Here is a 20,653-nt window from a genome sequence, read left to right as displayed (position 1 = left end):
CAACAACAAATACTAATTACAAAAAAAATATTTAAAATTAATGACCTATAAAATGACCCCACAATACAGTACATTTACATACAGTACATAGCAGGAATCTGCAAGCGCTGGATTTTTATAGATAGAGCCGTTTACATAATTTTGACATTTTATGTTCCCACTTGCCTACAAAATCATACGGAACCCTCGGTGCGGAGGTCCGACTTGCACTTGGCCAGTTTTTATGTTTTTCTCAACAACCTGTCAATCTCTCAACGAACAGTACCTACGAGTATGTAAGCACAACCTTGTTTTAAAAATGAATCCTGAATATTTCATAGGATTGTTTTGACTGAACTATCACCCGTATTCGATGCACGCAGGTTTCACACGATATTTTTTTGTCGTTGATAAGTACTTACCGCATCCAAGGCCTGACTAGATACCTTAATTCTGAGGAAATATAAAGGTTTTTCAAAGGAAAAGGGTTTCAGTTAAACTATATACTCAACCATCTGTTGAAATATCACTGATTAATTTAACAACATGCCATCATCTTTACGTTCACTATCAAACAGCCTGCCTCTTAGAACGCCAAAATTACAACTCGACACTGCACCACCGGTTGCCCGTAAGTCTCGCGATGTCATCAATCCACCTATTGGGAAGGCCTGGCAACTCTTCGTCTTTCGGTTCATGATCACCACTCGAAGACTTTTCTCTCCCAACGGTTATCTGCAGGGCTACTACGAAACTCGAAACTAGAACTACTACTACTAGTAGTAGCCCTGCTGTTCTTCAAATAACACGTGTAAGTAAACACTCATATGTAACTGTAGGAATGTGCTCAAACTAATTGTACTTCTATTTTGCTTGCTACAGTATCACATTTCAATAGTTTACTGGTCTACGTAAACATTACGCGTCTTTCTGTGAAGTATTAACAAAAGCTCTAGCCGAGACTAATCAACGATACGTACACACTTACATCGACCTACTACAGCTTATGGAAAAGATACTTCTGCTAAACTGGTCATTGAACTCAGTAGCAACCAAACTGACGTTCCACGTGGCGACAAAGTCCACGTGGAAATCATGCCTACGCGAAACGCAAAGAAATTCGAAACCCTGCTAACCCTTCTAATATTACATAAATCCAAGAATATGCGTGCGTGTAAAAACATTTTTTGCAGGTGTTCTCCATGCAAAATAAATGAATTCCTAAAAATAACAATAAGTGCCAGGTCAAACTACTAAAATTGAAATTCAACTGTCGGATCTAATTATATTAGGACCACCAGGCGAGGCGCGGCTCACTCCGCGATTTTATTCTCCGCTACAAGTAGATGTCTGGGGCCCCCTAGAGTGTGCCATTCATTGGTTAATTCATTCATAAAAGCGAAAGTTGTTGAATATGTCTGTGCGTGCGTGTGTTTGCTAGTCTTGCACGCTAAAGCTATAGCTGTTAAATTACCTATTAACTAGCTGATACCCGCGGCTTCGTCTGCGAATAATTCGTTTGTCGCGTACTCGTAGAAACTATACGATTTTCCGAGATAGAATAACTTCCTATGTCCTTTTCAGGGTCTCAAACTATTTACACACCAAAGTGCCATAACGGTGTTAAGATATTTAATGAAATAAATCCGGATAACTCACGTCTTAAGTCGAGTTTAGCTCGACACCTATTGTATTGCATTGTACTCTTTATTGTAGATTACATGCAAATAACTGTAAACAAAAGAAAGAGGTGTACAAAGGTGAAGTTAGCTCCAAGTGAGTAGACACTACAATGGAAATATAAAAGGACCGAAATTATTAATTCACCTAAACAATACATGAAAAATAAATAAATAAATACCTACACATGTACATATATGGTACACACTGATACAAAATATAAAATAAACATAAACTATACACATAAACATAAAGAGAGTACCTGCATATACCTACCTACATATTCACACAAAACAGAGAACACATAACATCTATTTCAAAAGGAAATGTCCACCCTTTTAATAAGTGGTCCATTTTTAAACAATATCCTATCAAATGAATATGTAGCTAAAGTCGAACTTTCAAGTTGACAGACAGTCTATTGGAATTATTGCTTTATGACATGCAAACGATTATCGACTTTAAGGTGGTAGACAACATGTTTAGGTACCTCTCTGTCTGCTCTACCATGGCTCTACCTCTCGGAGCACACACGCCGCGGTGACTGCTGCAACACGCGCACTGCGCGCCACCTCTCTGCTCGCGCGAGTACCCGACGAAACTGAAACCGGCGCACAACTACCCGCGTTGAAGGGCTACGAATTAGCTCGAAACATGTATAAGAACAAGGGTCACTGACATAGCCAAGCGAATTAGCTCGTTGAAGTGGATAGGTAGGACACATAGCCCGGAGAACAGATGACCGTTGGGGGCCGAAATTTTTTTCGAATGAAGACCACGGATCGACAAGCGCAGCGTAGGACGTCCACCAACGAGATGGACGGATGATCTGGTTAAAGCCACGGGTTCACGGTGGATGCAAGCCGCTGCGAGAAGTAACTGGAGGTCTATGGGGGAGGCCTATGTCCAACAGTGGACGTCCTACGGCTGAGAGATTATGAGATGAAGTCGAGCTAAACTCGATTTAAAACGTGAGTTATCCGGATTTATTTCTTTAAATTTGAGTGAGTCTCACAGTAGTCTCATGTTCAAAGGTAAATATCACGGGACAATTCACACCAATTGACCTAGTCCCAAAGTAAGCTTAGCAAAGCTTGTGTTATGGGTACTAAGCAACGGATAAATATAATTATATAGATATTTACATACTTAAATACATATTAAACACCCAAGACCCGAGATCAAACATTCGTATTTTTCATACAAATATCTGCCCCGACACGGGAATCGAACCCGGAACCTCAAGCTTCATAGTCAGGTTCTCTAACCACTAGGCCATCTGGTCGTCGAGGTCGAGGTGTACAGATATTTTTGACATCTTGGTAACTTACATGTCCTTACTGTAACTGTGTGTCCCGTTCATTACTTCTGTGTTCGAAATGCTTCACAGAGACAAGTAAACGTCACGCGCCATCCATATAACCCAGGGAAGGTTGAATTTATTATAAACAAGGTAAATAATGTACTCTTACGCAATCACCGGGAAGCAGCGGAGCGGGTACACTGCAACACTGCGACCCCTGACCTTTAGAGGTTTCCTGGAACGCTACCCGCGTCTTTCCCAATTAGAAGGCGAACTCAATTACATTACGTTCGAACTTAATACGTAATTAATGACTGGAACTGTTCAATGGAAAAACCTATATTTACTTAACTAACTCTCACTAATATTATAAATACGAAAGTTTGTTTGTTTGTTTGTTACCTCATCACGTCTAAACCACTGAACCAATAGATGAAATTCTGTACACAGATAGTTTGAGTTTGGAAGTTCCCGCGGGTTAGCGATATACTTCTACGCGGACGGAGTCGCGGGCAACAGCTAGTCGTGAAATAAAACCTGATAACTCGCGTATTAAATCGAGTTCATCACCACCACTATACTACGCTGACGCGTTTCGATTTCACCAGAGTTCCATCATCAGATCAGAGATATTGCTCGGTCAAATAGAGAATATTCCATTCGTAAAAAATGTGACTACGATAGCAGGGCGGTTGAAACTCTGGAATAATGATCCATTTAATCAATAAATTTAATTACATTCCATTAAATTGCAGGCTAGTTACTTTGTTCATAATTAACCAAAATTTCAAAATCCGAAAAACGGGCATGCGATTTACCTGATGTTTTTTAAGTAGTCACCGCAGCCCGTGGTCACCTACAGTACTTGAGGCAGCTTAGGGCGTGGATGCCGTTATCAACGTTTATATAAAAAACTCTATAGCTTTTTTTTACTATTAGACAGACATGGCGAAACTGTAAGGATCCGTTTTTGCCATTTGGCTACGGAACCCTAAGAATTAAACTTAAATCATCGGCAATTAGCAAGTTGCAAAACTTGCTGGTCGTGGCAATTAGAAATTAAAATGTACATAAGTAACGTGTATAAGCGCACTTATGTGTACAGCTGGAAACTAAAAAAACACAACTTAATTTTAATAATTGATTTATCCTAGCTATAAAAAACGAACATTATTTTATTATCAAAATTTTACCACAATTTTTGCTAGGTACTTTTTTTACTTATCTAACAACAGTGAAACCAACGAAATCTAACTGATTAAAATAGCGCTTAAAGATTGTCCGGCAAAAAATGTTGATTTATTTCCTTTTTAATCACATAAATAAGACGCATGGACCTTAATGCTTGTTTGCGATACTTTTCTTTTTCTCTTTCCAAATCTGCAATTTTCTTACGCATTAATGCCATTTCTTTGCTTACTTTATGTTTGTACCTTTTAAATGCTAATGATGAGTCCATTCGTTTTTTGACCTTTTTTCCGGGGGAAATAGATGCATACAATATTGGAGTTTCACACGATGAAGAATTTGGTCTTATATCATTGTTTAAAGTGTCCTCAGTATCTAAACATGTGCTTTCCTCAGGCTTTAAAATTGTATCAGAACCAACCGACCGAGTATAAGATATTGGTAGAGTTAAAGAGGCTAAGCAATCAGATGAATTCGATGTGTTATTTGTGAGATTTGTCTCAGATTTCAAGTTTAGTGCAGTAGTGTTTTCAATTATGTCTGTGCTAATGATTGATTTAATGGGACATTCTTCTGCGTCTTTTGAACGTAGTAAGTACATTGTATTTTTAAATGGGACTATATTCAGGGGATCTCTAGCGCTGTCCTTAGGTTCATCAACATCTACTATTACTTCATCTTCAATTATATCAAGACGTTTTTCCTTTTTTCTCCTGTAGTAAGCTCTAAAATTCTCTCTGTTACGCTTTCGGGTTTTTTTTCTGTCTTTTTCAGTCATTTCACTTATAGGCAATAATTTTTTTTCTTGTTTTCTTTTAAGGTATCTTTTTCTATTGTTATCTTTCTGTTGTTGGTATAAGACAGGATCATTTCTAATACGTTCTTGTCTTTTTTGTTCTGCAAGCCTTTTCCGCTTCAAAATTTCATCTTTTGGTTTCTTTGGTTTGCCCATTCTGAAAAAATATAAGTAGGTACTATGATTAAATTTATCTCTAATGGACACACATACACACGCACTTACATAAAATGACTGGAACACAGACAACTACTGATACTAACAGATTTTAATAATTCACGGTTATTTAGGTACGTCTAGTTATACCTACCTGTCTATTTGTTACGGAATATAGAGTATTTTCATAGGTGGCTAACAGATATCATTAAAAGAAACATAGTTGATATCCATAACCGTTTTTTTACACTAGCAACACTGACAAAGGTCACTTTACTCATTTCTTTCAACAGTGCTTTCAATGCTGTTTTTGTAATTAAAAAATTACAAGTACATACTTAAAACAAATATACTTATACTTTAAAAAATAAAACGTATTCATATTTTCGAGTTGTCATACCGATTGCAAAAAAACAAGTAAGATTTTGAGTGGTAGGTAATCGAATGGATTTTCTTACGACTATTTAGATGACCTTCAAAAAATGGCGAATTCTTATTCTTATTCTTTTGCCGAAGATTCAAATGAGAAAGAAAAAGAAACCACTTTTTGTTTCGAGTTCCGGACGACATTAGCAAACTAAAAAAATATGTACCTACCGAAGTACCTACTGACATATACTTTTCCGAAACTATAATTTTGCCTAGGTAGTAGGTATATGAAACAGTAAGTGATGTGATGTAGTCCACAATAAACAGATGGCGCTGTCATCTAATACTGTTCACTCTATTCCCGTATGTCCAATGTATGTACCTATTCCGACTGATTCTGTATGAAATAGGTAACAGTCGTAAATCTCATACCATGGTAATTAGAATATAATACGTGGCAATTAGAGACGTGGTAATTAGAAAACATGTGGCAATTAGAGTAGTGGCAATTAGGGAGAAGGCCATCTTAAATGGCGATGGCCAAAAGAAAACAATACATACTATTATAATATTGCAACACAATAACTTTAAAAAAATAAGCTAATAGGTATTAGAGAACTTGATAAGCCGTCCAAAACAATATGACAATTAGATACTTACGTGCTCTGCGTAAATATTGCAACGAAAGACTTACAACTAAACTCGGCAAGCAACGACGCAAAACTGAGCGAAAAAGAGAGCGGCGAGCGTGCCATGCTGCTCTTGCTCTTATGTAGTGAGTGTGACTAACGAAGTGGCGAAAATATTAACGGCATAGGTAATTATTCCTTGACGTCGGCGTCGGACAGATCAATTATTAATGTTTTGTATTGAATTGAAAGACTGTTTTTAGTGGATACACGTTTAAAATTTTGTAAACAATAAATAATATTACCCTGCTCAAAAATAGATCTCGCTCCGCCAAAAACGTTATACGTGTAAACACGCCTTTAAAGTTAGAAGACGTATAAATCAGTTAAAATTACAAAAAAATATTTGAAATTCTATTACTTATTGCCAACAAAGTAAATGACATAGTTGCTACTTATACAACTTGCTTTAATTATATAATTATTCTCAGTAAGTTAAGTATTTCTAAGTTTTTAACCGACTAAATAAAACTGAGGAGCCACGTTTTTACAGAGTACTTACATAGTCCGATTTTGATAATTATGTTTTTATTGGAAAGCGATTTTATTTTTTTGTCATCACACTTGTCTTGCTCGCGTATTTAAACAGTGTCGAACCTTGGTTGCAACCCCCCAAATAAAACCCTCGACCTTAATGTGCTTGTCATGAAACCCGTGGTCGGTAAATATGAGTCATTGCGCGTACAAATTTTATTGTCATGAAGCCCAAGGTTGGTAAACGAGTCGATGCCCCAAAGAGAATTGTAATGTATAGGAATCGATGCCCGTAGATACTGCTGCGCGCGCTGCTGCTGCACGTGCATGGCGCTGCTGCAGGTCCACACACACGCACGTCAGGCGCATGCTGCGGGGGGGGGGGGGCAGCGCTGCCAAGAGCGCAGCTTAGGTTTCATAGTAGCCCTGCAGATTAGTGATTAGACGAAGTTGACACTTAGAGCTATTTCAGATTATCCGATCCAATTTTGGTATCTGACGCCGATACGATATCGGGGCAAGTAAGATGTATAAAATATGATCCAATATCGGATCGGATAATCTGAAAGACAGGTACATATAATTCATACATTTCACTTGCCCTGACGCCGATACCGATATCAGACCGGATAATCTGAAAACGCTCTTATAACCTCTGTAGCGTGCAACTGAGAGCGTTTTCAGACTGTCTTTATTTCAGAGCACTTTCAGATTATCCGACGACGATGACACCATGTACTGTTTTCACATATTCCGACAAAATCGTTCCGATTCGGCCATTTGCTGGATAGCTTAGCACACCCACAGAGACAATTTAAATACACGTATAGCACACATACAAACATATCGTCCGACAACCCACGGGCGTCTGATGGTGCCGCCAACATATCGGTGTCGGCTCCGATATCCGATATCGGGCCGGACGGACAATATGAAAAACAGTAGGTCTACCTACGAAACTCAAAACTCGAAGTTTGTATCGTACCGTCCCTCTCGCTCTCGTATTAAATAGTATAAATGTCAGAGGGATCGCACGACACGAACTTCGAGTTTCGAGTTTCGTAGTAGCCCTGCTAGTACATATTTCATACATTTTACTTGGTTAGTTCTAGTATGCTGTATTGAATGTGGTTTCTTTTGAAAATTAGTAATTGACCCCGACTGTTGAACTTCAAATCACTTTACTCCTAGACCACTAGGCTTTATTTTATTTTATTTTAGTTTTTTGTCGAGTTTTTTGTAATATTGTATAGTATGCAATTCGGACTACAAACTAATAACTGTCACTTTGACGCTGACAGCTATCGTCGTCAAACTGAATTTTGGCATTGGCACCAACTTTACTAATAAAGTTGAAGGAAAGGAGAGTAACTGCAAAGTTTGTTTTGTTCGCTTTAATATTTTTTATATTTATTACGATGTGACTCACACACTACATTTCAGTTACGGTAATTAAAGTTAATTTTCAGTGGAATAAAAAGTACATTCAGCGCGATATAACCGACGATCACACCCGCTCTCTCTCCCGTTATTCCGAAGCGTCCACGTAGAATTTAACTGTTATTGTTTGTGCTCATTGAACGTTGAAGATGCGGCGTTCTAAGGGGTATCAGGACTTGGATGATAATGGCGTGGGGCCAAGACCTGGTCCACAGGCTATGCCACCTCCTCAGGAAATCGAGATGGCTTCAGTCACCGTCGTTCCGGACGGTAAGTTTAAATGGAATGCCGTTGTTATTAAGTACCAAATGACGTTGGTTGATGGAATGTGTGTTAAGATCGTAAATGCCAGCTTATGATAACATTGGAAATTACAACTTCTGCTTTGGCTCTTTATGTAAAGTTAATTTCTCTTTGAGGAATTTCTAGGTAGAGTTGCCGAATAGTTGCGAAGTTATTCAATATACAAATCATTCATATATTCAATTAACAGTACTGTTCTTCTAAAATTGGGAGTGAACCACTCTTGCCAAAGCTTCTAAATCTATTACATTTAAAAGTCTTTATTGTTTTTATTTTTTAGGGAACCTATAAAATGACCAATGTAATTTGCTATGTTAGGGATTTCAAGAGTAAATAATCAAAGCTGGGTCTGGTTGAAAAAAAAATGTTTTTTTTTCAACCATAACCTGCACCTAAGTACTGTACTAGGGCTTTATTCCCACTAGGCCTAAAATCCTATAAACAGGACTTATTTTACATTTACATGGAACTCACTAATGAATCTTAAAATTTTGAATTTATAGAATAAAATTTGACATGGACCTTAAAAGTTATTTAAATTAAATTTATTTAAACAAACAATGGTAAAGGTACAATTGAAGTATACTAAACTATCTTAAAATAACATCACTATATATACAATTCCCCCAAGGCTTGTCCCTGCGGCTGGCTGCATTTTTTCTGTGCTGGATTGTGATCCCAATACTTTAGGCGAGACATGCACCAGCCCTATGGTCATTGATAATATCGAATAATTTATTTTAGTTTGTAAAATACTTAAGTTAAAAATATTTTTTTAAATCTCGAAATTAAATTATCAACTTTGTTTGAAGAATCTGAAATAAAGTATCTTAAGCCTGTTTCTGCATCATGGTCTAACTTTGTACAAAAATTCATCTAAATCATACCATAAGGACAACCATTAGGATCATAATGTGATAAGCCATGTCCCCGCTGAGCGTGCTGCTCCATGAAGCAGTGACTTTTGGGGCAATTTTGAGCCCTAAGTCAAGCAAAATCAAGCCTCATATCAGCTATCTCGCAAGAACTATGCAATTTTTCAGGATGAAAATTATTCTATGTCCTTCCCTTCCCCGGGACTCAAACTATCTGTATACCAAGTTTCCTCAAAATCGGTTCAGCAGTTTAGACATGATGAGGTAACAAACAAACAAACAGACTTACAAACTTTCGCATTTATTATAGTAAGTGAGTTAGTAGGCTAGCTCTTAAATAAACAAATAAATAAAAGAGACTTATTCAATACTTTGTTTACAAGTTATGAATCATAAGTAATGCATTATAAAGAAAACAATGAAATAATATTCTTGTTCAATTTTAGAATTTTCTTTGCAGATACATTCACGGTAACTCAAGCTGTGAATGCGCTGGGCTTCGGCTGGTTCCAGGTGAAGCTGTCGCTGTGCACTGGCCTCTGCTGGATGGCTGACTCCATGGAAATGACCATATTGAGCATCCTGTCACCTGCCTTGCACTGCGAATGGAATATCAGCAAGTAAAGACAGCTTTGGTGACGATTGAATATACATAATAATAAATAAAATAAATAAAAGATAAACAAATAAAAATCTGATGACCTAACTGATGACTTAATAGAAATACATATTTGCTACCCAGGAATCTACTCTTTTTACATTCTATATGCCTGAGATATTCCAATGAATATATTCATTAGTTTTTCAAGATTTAATTGATTTGATAACACACTAAGAAAAACCACAGATAAAAACAAGTCTTGTTTTTCTCTGTGGTTTTTCTTATAAGGATTCCTTCATGTAACTAATCCACTTTCTTTCTCTCCCTCAGCACTTATTAACTCGCTGTTGGACATAATTCCTCTTCAAGCTTCTAAACTGGTTCTGGTTTGTGTTCTATAACTAACTAATATTATATTAATTATATTAACATTGTTAGTAAGTTTCTGCAAAAATTCCATTATTTGCATTGTCTTTCAAACCAAACATTATTATCTGTACCAAATTACATGTCTTACAAAAAAACTGGCCAAGACCGTGTCGGACACGCCCGAAATAGGGTTCCGTAGCCGTTATGAAAAAAATAAGTAATATTATTCTAAGGATTTCGTATTTTGTACCAGTTTAGGTATATTTTATACCTTATTTGCTATTTACTCTTAAACTACTAATAATTCTCAAGAAAACTTAACCGTTACAGTTTTCCTTGTAAGTTTGATATACTTACTACCATCCTGAATTATTTCAAATTTTTCCACCCACCGGTTTAGATTTTAGAGGGGGGGGGGACGGGGACGCTCGATTTTATTGAAAATTTCCACTTTAAAATTGAATATTTTGCAAACAAAGCTCTGAATCGAAAAATTGTTTTAGCATGATTTTAAAAGACCTATCCAACGATACCCCACACTACAAGGTTGGATGAGAAAAAAAAATCACCACCACTTTACGTCTATAGGAGGTACTCAAAAAAATTTGTTTTTGTTTTTTTTTATTGTACCATTTTGTCGGCATAGTTTACATATATATTCGTGCAAAATTACAGATTTCTAGCACTGATAGTCCATGAGCATAGCCGCGGACGTACAGACAGACAGACATCGCGAAACTATAAGGGTTCCGTTTTTGCACACAAGTCAATCCCTCGTGATATTTGATTTTTGCTATGAGAATTCCGCTCCTTGGTAATTACTGCATTGTAACACATTGTAAATGTCGGGTTAATTTTCTCTTATATTATTTCGCTTAACAGCTTCAGAGTCATTTCAGAATGCATAGATATACACTGTAAATAGCTTAGCTTCACGCAACATCAACACGCTGTGTATAGTAAAAATAGATTGAACAATACCATTTCTTATGAATTTACACATATTATACATTATGAAATATTATAAAATGTCGTATAAAGTAAGCTGGATTGTGCGATATTTTGGGACTCACATTTATTACGGACATTTCCGCCTTTGTCTTACTAACACCACCTTAATATAGGAAAAGGGTCCTCAAAAGTCGCGATGTAATACAGTCGTTAAGTATATTCGTAGTTACTTGCTCATACAGTTCACTCACTGGTATCTATGTCTGTTACTCTATTTCCAATAGTCGGGGTGACTTGAATTTTGGTATAAACATGTAGGTTGGATGACAATGAAAGTACAGTAAACAAAAATTACAGTCGGCAAAAAAGTTTGTATTCTTTTTAACAAAAACTTATGTATTTTTTAATGCAGGTATCAGCAAGCTCTCACGACAACAGTGGTGTTCTTGGGAATGATGCTCAGTTCTACGTTCTGGGGCAATATCAGTGATCGATATGGAAGAAAAACCGTAAGTGTGCCTTCTGCGATACGTTACGTAGTGCATTGAGTCGGCGGCAGGGTAAGCGGCGCTAGTGCTGGTGGCGTGCTACTGGAGCGTAAAGTACCAGCTGCCTACCCTGGAATCGACCCAATGCACGCCAATGGGTAATGAGGGCTATCGCGTATGAATTCGCCGATAGAGGCTACGACACTTGTTTACGAGCTAGTGTGATGAAAAATTTAATAAGCTCCAATCGTTTTGCTACAAAACCTTTGTGACAGACGGACGGACATGGGAATGACAGCAATAGGGCTTCGCTTGGACCTTTCAGGTACCTACAGAACCCTAAAAATCCAGATTGAGAACATTATCGCGTGGCCGTCAATTAATCAGTTGGCTTAGCTGTTCCATCTTAAATTTCTAAGCTGCTTATCTACTTATTTAAAAGCCGTGATGGCCTAGTGGATTAATCTATGGTCTCTCAAGTATACGTTTCCCCTAAGCTTTTCAGAATTCATATGTGAAATTACATTTTATAACCATGAGCTTTAAGGCGAAGGTAAAACTCGTGAGGGTTTCAACCTGCGTAGAAATTCTATAATGTGTCTGCGTTAGAATTAGGGCCCAAACCCTCTCATTCTGAGAGGACGCCTGTACCGAACAGTGGGACGCAATAGGCCGAGATGATGATGATTCCTATTGATTAAACTTCCTTATGGTCTGGCACATGGGACCATCCATAAATTAAGCATACCAAATATGACCTTTTTAGCCTCCCCTCCCCACGTCATTTTGTTCGTGTTTCACAATTTGTTTGATGTATTTTATGGATGATCCCCTATTAATGATGATGATGATGATGATGATGATGATGATGATGATTACTGGACTGTATTTTTCTGATTGCAGGCCCTCAGTATGTGTGGGGTGTTGCTGTTCTACTATGGCCTTCTGAGTGCCATAGCCCCAAATTTTCTATGGCTCTTATTCTTGCGAGGTCTCGTTGGTTTTGCCATCGGATGTGTACCACAATCGTTAGTATTACAACTTAATTACTTCTGAAAATGTATGAAATTTAAAATAATAAGGACTAGTAGCTAGTAGTAGCATTTAGGTATAGGTCGATTCACAAGAACTGGCACGAATGATTTGAATGAGGGTAGGTAATGTCTCTTGTCACTGTGTGAGTGCCGTTCTTATGAAAGGCTCTCCTTATATTTTGTAAAGAAGCATATACTTCTTATAACACAATTATCAACGTTTCAATCAACCTATACTTAGAAATTTTTACACATAAACAATATCATTCACTCAGGTCCTAAGATACAGCCTCAGCCTATAATGAATGATTGTAATCTCCTTGTGTTGTATTTTATATAATAATAATAATAATAAATATCGTGGGATACCTGACACCAATTGACCTTGTCCCAATCTAAGCAAAGCTTGTACTGTGGATACTAGGCAACAGCTAAATATACTTATATAGATAAATACATACTTAAATACATATTAAACATCCAAGACCCGAGAACAACAACAACCTTCGTATTATTCATATAAATATCTACCCGGCCGGGAATCGAACCCGGGACCTTAAGCTTCGTAGTCAGGTTCTCTAACCACTTGGCCATCCGGTCGTCATTCGGTGGTATAATAAATATGTTTATTTTTTTTAAATATATATTAATTTTATTGTTTCCAGCGTGACACTGTACGCAGAGTTTCTACCGACAAAGCAGAGAGCCAAGTGTGTCGTCTTACTGGATGTAAGACTCTTTGCAATACTCAAATACAGATAGCGCGCGAGTTGAATGCAGTCGGGGCCTGAGGTGAAGAGCGGGAGCCTCTCCCCCCGCTATCCACACGCCCCGCCTCAGTCGCCTTTAGTGTAGTGCTGTCCTTCATAGCTGTCGTACACATATCGATCGCGTTAATACTCATGTTGCACCCCGTATTATTTTTTGTTTTTAATGATGGCTGATCCGAGTTCCGAGTTCCGAGTTCCGAGTTTTCGTTCTTCGTTTCCGTTCTTTTTTTTTGTTGACGGTTTATTTGAGTTGCATCCATCGTGTTGAGTCACGTTGCGACCACGATGAATGAATGAAAGAAATAAAAGGTTAGGTGCTAAGTCCTGTATATACATAATTATGTGTTTAAAGCGCTAAAGTAAAAAAATAATAATATAAAATGTTTAAATTAAAATAACATTTCGTTTACAAATTTATCGACATATCTTCTGTATGTCGATAAATTCGTCATCATTAAGTAATTCTAATAAGGTCGCAACACTATCGTATTCCTGAGCTCTGTATTCAACTCGCGCGGTATCTGTTGGACTAATCTCCTGCTTACGCATGCAAGAAAAAGCGGCCAAAAATATCAGTTTTTTTTTTTAGTTTTATTGATTTATTTTATTGATGTCTTATATAAAACAATAATTATAAAAAATATGTAAAAACTTCTTTGTTTGTGGTTGTTTACACCTGATTGCCTTGCTCTTAGACGAAGATTTAACTTTATGCAGATCTAGAGCATGTAATTTTGCTCAGCCCAGATCAGCCTAAACACAAAGAGGAGAGATGAGAAGTGAAAAGTAATTTATCAGTTATCATTTTAAACTTAATTAACCTTTTTGCAGTGTTTCTGGGCGCTCGGGGCTTGTCTTGAAGTGGCTTTAGCGCTGGTTGTGATGCCGACGCTGGGATTCCACTGGCTCCTCGCTCTCTCCACGATACCACTTCTTATCTTCGCCCTCATATGCCCGGTAAGATTTTTACCTACGAATAATTCAAGTATTACGTAAGCACCGAAGGGGGGTGGGGTCTTTGCTTATTTTTGAAGACATGGGGGCCGGGGGGGTCTAGATAGTGCTTACGTCAGCAATATTTATTTATTATTTCTTGTTTTTTTTTTTTTTCAAAATGTAGTAGGTTTTAATTCAAGCAAATATAGCTACCCGACTTTTTTTTTATTCGACTGGATGGCAAACGAGCAAGTGGGTCTCCTGATGGTAAAAGATCACCACCGCCCATAGACATCTGCAACACCAGGGGGATAGCAGATGCGTTGCCAACCTAGAGGCCTAAGATGGGATACCTCAAGTGCCAGTAATTTCACCGGCTGTCTTACTCTCCACGCCGAAACACCACAGTGCAAGCTGCTGCTTCATGGCAGGATTAGCGAGCAAGATGGTGGTAAATTGCAACAATTCACATAAATAACAATAAAGAAACGAATAGATTTCTATATATATATAGGTTTGCTGACTTTCGATGACAGGGGGGGGGAGTTAAAAATGACTAAAATTCTGCTTACGTAATACTTGAATGACCCTAAATAATAACTCAGGAATTCAGGCGTCAGGTGAGAAGTCATTATGACAGATCATTAATGCTGCGACAATTCCGGCTCTTGACAATGAATGATCACCTGTCATTGTCAATGTTTTAAGTTCTGAAGTTACACAGGTACTAATTATGTACAGTACGATTACTTGGAGTTAACACTTGACAGATGCGCGTGCCTTCAGTCAATTTTCAACTTTGAGGTCATACAAATAAAATAGTTTTTACATAATCTGTAAACGTGGGTCGCCGGTATACTAAATATGGCTTTATTTGTATGACGTCAAAGTTGAAAATCGACTGAAGGCACGCCCATCTGTCAAGTGTTAACTCCAAGTAATCATACTGTATTTTAATTTACCATTTCAGTGGCTCCCAGAATCGGCGAGGTTTCACGTTGCTAGTGGACATCCAGACAAAGCGTTGGCTACATTAGAACAGGCAAGTTCTGTTGATTAGATATGAAATAGTAGTTTATGTGACTGTTACATAATACAATAAGACTCATTACAATACGAGTGAGGTTTTATGAACTGAGCCAACTGGCGGCATACTAACAAGCCGTGAAATACTTAGTGGCTGTTACAACATCCATTGATTATCGTTAACCGACGGTTAAATGTGATGCCGTCTCCGTCTATTCGAACAAAACAAATAGAGACGGCATTACACCTGACCGCCAGTTAACACTAATCAATGGATGGTACACCAGAAATAGTAAGCGATACAGAAAACAGGTACACAGAGAGAAAATTACAAGGTGGGCAATATAGGCCTTATCGCTTAAGAGTGATGATGATGATGACCGAATTCTAAGGCACTTGTCCCACCGCCGACGATGAGCGAGAAGCGAGTAGAGCGAGTAACTAGAAACGAGTGGGCGAACAGCGAGAAGCGAGTGTTTTTGTCGCTCGCTGTAAGCGAGTGTTCGCGTGCGACGGGCGATTACTCGCTCCACTCGACTCGCTCACACCTGAAGCTGACATCGCTGAGCGAGTATCTATAGCTCAGCGAGTTTTATAGCTCTTGTCGCTGCACAAAAAATGTAAGAGCGAAGTTCCCCCCGACAGTGTGAACAGCCAGCGATCAACTATTAATATATGTGTCTCTTTTACTCACACAGGATCTTATATCTTTTGTTCGTTTCTTGAGCGAGAAAATAGTCGATAGCCAATCGCTTCCTCGCTGGCGGTGAGACAACTGCCTTAGCCCCATTTAAACGATGTAAGAACTTGCATGCGAGTTGCAATACATGGCGGGCTATTGAGTGACAATGAATTCAGTTGATCAAACGAATACCGCAACCTAGTGAATCTTGCATACAATTTCTCGTCACCACCACACCACCACATGTTAAGAAACGCTGTCCTTTCTAGGGCACTTGTAGGGTAGCGTTTCTTAACCTGTGATCCGCGGACCCTTCCGCGAGTATGTGTATGGGATCCACCGTCTATATATGGACATTTAATTATTTCTGTTTTTTTATTAAGGGGGTCCTTGAAGTGTGCTTGATTTTCTACGGGGCCGCAGACTGAAAAAGGTTAAGAAACGCTGGTCTAGGGGCTTTTGTTATTAAAATAAATAAATAAATATCATGGGACACTTGACACCAACTGAACCTAGTCCCAAATTAAGCAAAGCTTGTACTATAGAAACTAGGCAACGGATAAAGATACTTAATAACTTGGACAAGGACATTTCCTTTGTTTCTTATTCGCATGTATAATATGTATTATGGTTATATATATATATATATATATATATATATACAATACATATATATATATATATAGTAGTTTATTGATTTACTTATTATAGTTAATTATATTGTTTAAAAGACTGTATAGTAGCTTCCACAAATTTTTTTTTTACTCTTAAACTCACTCTTTGTCCACTCATATGTTGACTGGTAGAGATCCCTTAAAGGGATAAGACCGTCTTTGTACAAGTATCTCAAATTTGTCAGTTGTGTTTAGTTTCTTTTCTTTTGTACAATAAAGAGTTTACATACATACATACTTGTAAAGATAAATACATACTTAATCGTAACCCGGGACCTCAAACTTAACCTAAAACCTAAACCCTTAAACTTGTCCAGCTTATTTTTTTCCTCGGTGGTAGATAGCAACAACAAACGGCGGCCGATGCTGCTGGGCGTCTAGTGGCGACGACTCAGTGGGTATGGGGCAGCGCGGCCGGCTCAAACACTTGCTGATACCGCAACTGAGGAACACCAGCCTGCTCCTATGGCTCATATGGTACGGTTCGACAACTTAACTTACTTTAGGTAAAATGCATAATATACATTTTTTTTTTATTCGACTGCAGATCACAATTTCCCATTAAATAAGTCCTTTTGACTATTTTAGAGCTCCGGAAAGTACTAAACTGTGATTCACTCGTCAGACAATTTAATTGACTATGGTCTGTCCAGAATTCGAGATACTAAAATGACAGTCTGAAATGTCAAAACGTAAAATAATGTGGCCAGCATAAAAGGACAGTGCTGCTCCGTGATTTCGGTTTCGTAATAACGAAAATGTATTTTACGATAAAAAAATAACATTAATGCATTCAATATCTACTTTCCATTTTACTTTATCATACGATAAAGTATGAAATCTAAGCACAGGTAAAAATACAGTGTTCATCACTTAGTGCCAACGTAAAAAATAATACAGATGCTACTACAAAAATAGAAAAACGAAGTTCGTATGGCACCGTCCTTTCACTCGCGTATTGAATGCGATAAGCGTCAGCGGGACGGCAACATACGAAGTTCGAGTTTTGCATTTCGTAGTCAGGCCAGCAGGGCTACTACGAAATTCGAAAATCGAAGTTCGTGTCGTTCCGCCCTTCTGACACTACTATTTAATTTAATACGTAAGTGAGAGGGACGTACGGTACGAACTTTGATTTGAATTCCGAGTAGGCCCTCAGATATCACACGTCATTGTTTTCATGTTTTCGTATTCAAGTGGTATTCAACCGATTTTCGTTTACTTACTCGTATGTCATCGGATGATCAGTGCGTTTTCTCGTGGTTTTATTTTGATATTCATATCATAGAGAAATAAATCAAATATTCATTATTCTCATATTATTTAGTTAATGTAAAACTTACTTAGAATGAAATTGAAACTTAAACATCAATATCTATAAAAAGTCGAAAATATCTCGAAAACGGTCGCATTTTTATTAGACCTATTTACCTTTTCTAAATGTCCTAAGTGCCCTACATTTTAAGTACATCACGGATCCGTTCATATCTTAATATTTACGACATACATACATAGGTACCTACAAAATCTTTCGGTAATAGCCGGTTGCGGCACATCACTATTTATGAGACGCAAAAAAACAGGAGCACATGAAACGTCATTTTAGTATCTCGAATCGGGACAGACCATGGTATTATTTATTTCAAATTACTAAAAATCTAATTTTTCACATCTCATGCTCGTAAAGCTCTGTTTATGCTGGATCTAGGCGACATAAACAGACTTTTTGTGCTCTAGTGCATAAAGTAAAATCTTCGTCTAAGACCAAGGCGATCAGGTGTAAACAGCCACAAATTAGAAAGTTTCTACATATTTTTTTAATAATTTTTAATTTATGTGAAACTAAAAATCAACCAAATCAAACAAAATAGATCAAAAAAGTGAAAAAATATTGTTTATAGTAATGCATGAACAATTCTTTCCACTGTTGCAATTTCATTTCCTCGCCATCGAAGTGAAAAGCAGAGTGTAAAACTCGAGCATTTAACTCATTTTCCCCTCGACGTGTCTATCCACCCTCGCCGTACCGGCTCGGGCTATATGAACGTCTCGGGTAAATGGCTCGTTTTATGCTCGTGTTGTACATCTACTATTTTCAGTAAAATAACATTTGTAACATCATTGTTGTAGGATGTCGTGCGCATTCTGCTACTACGGTCGGTGCTGATGACGACAGAGCTGTTCGAGACGGAGCCCGGCGGCTCGCTGGAGGCCTGCGCGGCCGACTGCCGCCCTCTCCACACCACGGACTACATGGACCTGCTCTGGACCACGCTGGCTGAATTCCCAGGTAGACCTTGTACACAAGGGCGTCGCCAGCCAGTTGATATGAAGAATGAGAAAAGAATAATGTGTAGGTATTTATTTATTGGAATTGGTGAATTCAATCGAGTTTTAGTTGCTTTACATTAGGCAAGTTTTTAGAATCTCTAGGGGGGAGGGGGGGGCAGCTGCCCCTCCCTGCTCCCCCTGGCGACGCCCTTGCTTGTACTGTCCGGCATACTACTAATATTGTGAATTATTATTTGTGTGTATTCGTTTGCGGGCGTGCGTGCGTGCATGTGTATGTGTGTGTATCTGTGTGTGTAATAAGTAATATTTGTCACAAAATAAAATACATGAAAAAAAAAAACAAATGTTACTACTACATATAGCAAGATTTTTTTCCAGAATGCGTAAACTAATTATATTACTTCTTCCTCTTTTCTTAAGAGTACTCTTGTCGGTGGAGTATCTTCCACACATCCCTCCTTTGAGCTATTATATTACATATTTATAAGTTACGGATAAAAATTATCGTTTAACTATATATGAAAAATAGCTTTAAGTTATGTTGCAGTGCCCTACTACAGGGTTTCATGTTTGGGAAATATTTAGTTTAAGATCCTATGTACTCATGAAAGCAATGATTATATGATTAAACGATTAAATAACGGGTAGGGGGTCGCGAAATAAAGGATGTCCCAAAAAGGACGCAAAATTTGAAATTGATGAAAAACATTTTTTTTCGTTATAATATATTTGTATATAAAATCTTGAAATACATAAAATAGGGTTATTCGTGAATAATACGTCAGGCAAATGTCCTCCTAGCTTTGCTGGCACATACGCACTATTTCTCAAAATTTTCTATGACCATTTGCATAGATGCGGCTGAATTTCTTCAATGCAGCGTCGAATTTCCCCTTTAAAAGCATTGCGATTGAACGGCTTGTGTTGGACGACGCAGTGGAATGAACATCATGAATTGATCCACTCTCCCTGAATTTTGCAACCACTCTGCTCACAATTGATCCACTCTCCCTGAATTTTGCAACCACTCTGCTCACAGTTGATGAAGTCAAGTCAATATTCCGACCATATTTTGCACGGAATTTTCGAACCGACACACGCCAAACTTCTTTTGAAATATGTTCAATAATAAAACGCGTTGATCTTTCGTAAACCCGCCATTTTTACAAACCCTAAACATTCAGCTGTCAAATACTTCTTTTTATTTTAATATTATTGTTGTTTTTTGCTTTTTTATTTTTTAATGTATTTCAATTATGCTTTTTATGTAATGTGCGAGGTCCGAATAAAATATTTCTTTCTTTCTTTAAATAGCCTTTTTTAGGGTTGCCAGCACTAAAATATAAAAATGGCGGCAAATTTAAATCTTGCGTCCTTTTTGGGACACTCGATATTTCTTCATGCTGAAGTGGTCATGAAAAAGGTTGAAAAACACTGATCTAAATAATTTCGTTTGCATTCTTAGGTATCTTCGCGACGATATTCATCATCGAGAAATTTGGCAGAAAGAAGACAATGGCTTTCCAGTTCGTCATATTTTCCATTTGCGTTTGCATGCTGGTGTATAATGAGAAGTGA

General features: G+C 37.7%; 1 pseudogene; it reads left to right on the top strand.

The window, feature by feature from the left end:
• The first annotated feature begins 7,968 nt into the window (after positions 1-7,968).
• On the top strand, positions 7,969-20,653 carry LOC141431679 (synaptic vesicle 2-related protein-like; annotated as a pseudogene).

This window comes from Choristoneura fumiferana, chromosome 10, assembly GCF_025370935.1.
Source record: "Choristoneura fumiferana chromosome 10, NRCan_CFum_1, whole genome shotgun sequence".
Taxonomy (NCBI): Eukaryota; Metazoa; Arthropoda; class Insecta; order Lepidoptera; family Tortricidae; genus Choristoneura; species Choristoneura fumiferana.
The sequence above is the reverse complement of the archived record's forward strand: the minus strand, read 5'-3'. Positions and strand labels throughout refer to the sequence as shown.